At 32.1% G+C, this 5404-nt stretch overlaps 1 long non-coding RNA gene across 1 annotated transcript; it reads right to left on the bottom strand.

Annotated features, from left to right (window-relative positions):
* Positions 1 to 235: 235 nt before the first annotated feature.
* LOC139517353 (uncharacterized) lies at positions 236 to 4194 on the bottom strand. The gene is made up of 3 exons (XR_011663134.1): positions 4117 to 4194; positions 2276 to 2512; positions 236 to 421 (listed from the first exon to the last, which is right to left on the bottom strand). It is a non-coding gene; the product is annotated as an uncharacterized lncRNA (long non-coding RNA).
* Between the last annotated feature and the right edge of the window lie 1210 nt (positions 4195 to 5404).

Below are 5404 nucleotides of genomic sequence, written 5' to 3'. Positions count from 1 at the left end.
AAAATCGGAATTCAAAATGGAGGCTTGCACAGTAACGGACTGGTAGAACGTGGAATTTAACCCCTCAAAATATGGGTGAACGGCCAATGAAAATTATCGTTATAAACTAATTGCATTAGAATGGATTATATATAGAGAGCTCACCATCATGGCATACAATTGTTATCTTACATTCTATTAGAAGTTTATTATCATTAAAAATGTATTATTAATTATATATTAAACTTACGTGTGCACGAAGTAGAATAGTCAGTCCACTGATCATCCGAACCACACTGAGCCACGGGACAATGATCAACAGAAGTTCCTGGTGTCAGTGTATCACATGTGAACACCATTCCAATAAATTTAGCAATGTGGAAGTGGGACGTTGTTCCAAACGGTATAACAGGAAGCCTTTCATCAACACCACAAGCATCACCTTATCATAAACAAGTATTTGTTAGTTTCATTTCTGAACAATAAATAATATATGGGTCATTTTCAAAAAATGTCGAATTTTCAGTACACCCATGCTAAAATATTTATTTCTAATGGAAATTTCAGTTGTAATGGTTTCAATGAAAGCTTGTCGGATTTGTGATTCAGAACATTAATAATAAACACACCTTACATCTATTTTGATAAGATAAAACTGCATTTAAGTCCGATTGTGGGGGTATTTGTGTGCGTACAGTGTCAGAAAAACACATTTCAAGTGATTTTTTTCCGATTTTCTGATCGCCTTGATATCTGCAAAAGGTACTTTTTAAGAACGTTAAATATTACTTTAACGAAAAATCGTAGCTTCTTTATCATTGTATGTAACACATTATCTACAAACTAAATTCAATCAGTGTACGGGAGGTTCATGTCCATCCTGTTACCGCTACTTAAATCAGCCGTTAAATTATTCTCCCTATGAATATTAAATCAGTCAGTGTTGATTTTAAAAATGCAAAGTAATCTTTACTTTGCATAAAACGCATAAAACGCCTAGTTTCTAGAACGACAGAAAAAAAAGTTATAGACATTTAGTGAAAAAAATAGAGTGTACTTTTTTTATGTCTATGCTGTTACCAACAATTTAGATTAATTACACCAACAGTATGCTTGTAAAAAGTGCAATAACGTGTTGGAAACCAAATTCAAAATAGAAAACCATAATCACTTCACCAAAGGGAATAGTTATTTTACAACAGCAATCAAAAACGAAGAAATTTGTCTATCCTGTTACTACTGTTGCTATGGTTACAGTAACATGATAGACAATTGTAGACAAAAACGTCGTTAATTTTTTTATCTTAACATATAGGTGCAAAACGAATGAAATATTTCGTTGTTTGAACTCATCTTAAGGTTATAACGTCTTAATCTTCCCAATTAAGCATTTGCAGGTGCAACACTGATATCGGTAACAGGATAGACAAAAAGGTAACAGGAAAGACTTTTATATAGTGATATATCAGAAACGTACGTTCCTGTTACCAATGAAATAAAGAGAAAAGTAAACTAACTTATGAGGGATTTACTTGATATTGGGTTTATTTGAAAGGGTGAAAAAATGCCGAACAATATAAATTGCTATCTTAGACTTATCTTAGAGGCATTTTTCAGTACAACCTGGAAAATTGGCTAATAATCTATTATTTTACAGAATGAATATATATAGAAGTTTATTCTCTTGAAAACCATACAATTGGCTACGTAAAACAAGCTTAACATTTTATCTAAACCTTTTCTTAGTAACCCAAAATTTCTTTTGAAAATGGTAACAGGGTAGACAAAATATTGTACCACCGATCAAAAAATGTTTCAAGGTATTCTTGAAGGACATCATTAAGATTGCATCTTTTAATATGTTGTTCTTAAAGTACTGTTTGTTTTGATTTGCTTATATAGAGGGTTGTTTGAATAAGTAACTTTTAATAAATGTTTCAATTTCAAAATTCGACATTTTTTGAAAATGACTCATATAATGTTTTCATATATAACGTAAAACAATAAATTCCTTTTCTTAAACTTTATGATGAAGTTTCGTATCACATAGTTGAAATATACGTGGATTAAGTATTTGTTGTGTGATTATGTGTCGTATAATGAACGAAATGTCAATACCTTTACACTATGTGACCTTCCATAAAATCCATCCATGTATGTAAAATGTCGCGAAAACAGAAAAAAAACAAAGCTTCATGGAGTTTAAAGATCAGATTCTATAACGTTTCCGTTAACATGCTATTTTCGTCAATGACAGATCATACGTATTTCAGGCAGAAAAGAAATAGCAACTTACATTTCACAATAAAACAATATTCCCACAAGACATTTGCATTAGTAGTGTAACAACCAGGACCGCCTTCGGAATAAGTTGATTCTCGGCAATAGTTTGTTTCCTGTGCTGTTTGGTCTATTGGTTGTTCCCAAATGTCATGTGGATAATTAGTATTCCAATACTGACATGGAATACCACTGACTGTGTAACTGATCGTACCACTATAATCCAAACTAGTTGTCCAAAAGCAATCAGCCGCTGTCAGAAGCAAGCAAACAGTATCCACAATATTAATTTTAGAACAAATTGAAGAAATCAAGAAAAATATAAAGTGTAAATCACAAATTATTTATTTCGAAATACATATCTATTGTTGGTGTTGATTTACTATTACACTTTCTTCATACTGTTGGATACCCGTCTTATTTTTTCCTTGTTTTTGTTTAGATTTGTATAAACCTCTCTAGACAGAAGTTCAACAGTTGTTCATCGTACAGAATAAAAATGAACTGTGTTAATAATTAAATATAGTTTTGAGCATTCTTACAGGTACACAGCTTTAGCAAATATATTTTAGAAAGCCATTGATGGTGTTAGTGTGCTTATTTCAGTTTTTTCTTTATGACCTATACGACCATATCATTTAAATAAGTTCGAACACAGAACAAACTTCTGTGGAGAGTTGTTTCATTGGTGATCATACCACATCTGCATATTTGTATGTTGTAATCTAACGCCTCTGTTTCAATGAGATGGTTTAATATCAATCACTTGTTTGTTTTACCAATACTTTACACAATATGAAACTGACAAATGAAGAAACTCGTGTCATGCATAATTTAATAGTACAATGCATGATAACTAACATGTTTTTTTTTAAAGTAGCTTAGACGAATTCGATTACCAAATAAATTTGTTTATGTGACCAATACAATGATTTAAATCGTTTTCTAAAATCTGCAAACATGAAACTTGTAGCATTAAACAAATATTATGCTTAACTTTTTTTTACATACAGTGTTGTTTTCTAGATAGTGATAGATATATAAACACTCTTTGTATAAGTCATACTATGGTTTGTTGTGTTGCTAACGGTAGGGAGGACCAACCAACCAACAACAGTCTAAATATTGTAAAAGTTCTTAAACGTCAATAGGGCGTGGGGATTTTGCTAAACAAGGCATCGTAATTTTAAAATATTCTATTCCGGCTGGACGTGGTTACCTATTTAAACATCCCCACTGACAATTTAACGTTTCTGGTGTGATTTTAAATACTCATACTAAAACAATTGGACATTATTTTGTACCCCTGGTACCCTGGTTCAACTGCCTACTTGAAAACATCAGAATTTGTGGTTTTGAATTTATAAGCAATAATATCATAAGCTTTATTTCTATTAAAATCTGATTATTATAGAACTTGTTTCAAGTCAGTTCAAAAGATTTTTATTGTTTTACATAGCCGTCTTATTAATCTGCGATTTTTATCGAAAGAAGTTACAGAATTATTTTCAGCACAATAACAGAATTATTCAAACATTTAAACATGTTCAAAATGTTTTGTACTCACTTAGATATTAATAAAATAAGGAAATGTGGTAAGACTGCCAATGAGACAAATATCCATCAAAGTTAAAAATAAAGTGAATACTTCACTCACTATGCGTAAATCGTCAATAAAAGCCTTTTAAACTGTATCGATATACATAAGCACTTGCTTGAACAATACTAAATACTAATAGTGCAAAACAGAGGAGCAAAATCAATCTAACAAATGTTTATGCTTTCGTATGGGAGCAGAGCAGTTATTGATGAATCCGTCCTAAAAAATTACATTTCGTTTTGATCTGTATATAGTACCTCCTAGTATTGTCCAGTTCTTTTGTTGTGGACTACTTGGTGCAGTCGCTGTTTCCCCTACCGCTGTTTCCCTAACTGAAAAATTATATTCAGTTATTTTAGCCTCAGTAAAATTCGTTGTCGTAGGCATATCTACAAAAAATATAAAAAAAAAGATAACATAGTCTCCGAAATTGTGTGTAGCTCGTTACTTCGATACCTTTTCAAAGTAGGTATATTATATACCACAAAATTTGCAGTGATGACATGAAAATCGTTTGAAATTCAGTACGATATTTCCCTTAACCAAAGCTATGGTTCATTGTCTTGAATTAGCTTTACCTTCTGTCTTTTCGGTTATATAACCTCTAAAACATTAGTAGTATTTTATGGATTTCCAAATAATATGATTTCGAGCAAATTATATACATTTGTTGTTGAAGTACTCATCTAATGAGTTAAACACAGTACCGTTGTATGTTGCTAATACAAATATAACTAATCTTATTACAGTTTGTAAACAAACCTGGCAAAATACATATATATATATTTACAGATCTAACATTTTTGAGCTGATGTTTAGACGAACTATGTATATATATATATAGTTTAGACGAGTTGTATATACATTATGTACACAGCCATGTATCACCATCATTGATGGCGATCCGATGGATACATCTGTTGTAGAGTTGTCACTGACTCAGACGTACTTATGAACATAATTATTTTCTGTGACTGTATATTACATTAATTTGTAGGATCCTTTACTATAGATAATTTAGCTGATCTGTAACAATAACATCTTCATGCCTTATATATCATGTACTGTAGTACGCCGCTAGATTAAAACTGACGTGGAAAGGTAACACATGCCCACCGAAAGCTCTTTTTTGAGAGCCCAGGTGGTCGTGTGGTCTAGCGGGACGGCTGCAGTGCAGGCGATTTGGTGTCACGATATCACAGTAGCATGGGTTCGAATCCCGGCGAGGGAAGAACCAAAAATTTGCGAAAGCAAATTTACAGATCTAACATTGTTGGGTTGATGTTTAGACGAGTTGTATATACATTATGTACACAGCCATGTATCACCATCATTGATGGCGATCCGATGGATACATCTGTTGTAGAGTTGTCACTGACTCAGACGTACTTATGAACATAATTATTTTCTGTGACTGTATATTACATTAATTTGTAGGTTCCTTTACTATAGATAATTTAGCTGATCTGTAACAATAACATCTTCATGCCTTATATATCATGTACTGTAGTACGCCGCTAGATTAAAACTGACGTGGAAAGGTAA

Source organism: Mytilus edulis, chromosome 1, assembly GCF_963676685.1.
Source record: "Mytilus edulis chromosome 1, xbMytEdul2.2, whole genome shotgun sequence".
Classification (NCBI taxonomy): Eukaryota; Metazoa; Mollusca; class Bivalvia; order Mytilida; family Mytilidae; genus Mytilus; species Mytilus edulis.
The sequence above is the reverse complement of the archived record's forward strand: the minus strand, read 5'-3'. Positions and strand labels throughout refer to the sequence as shown.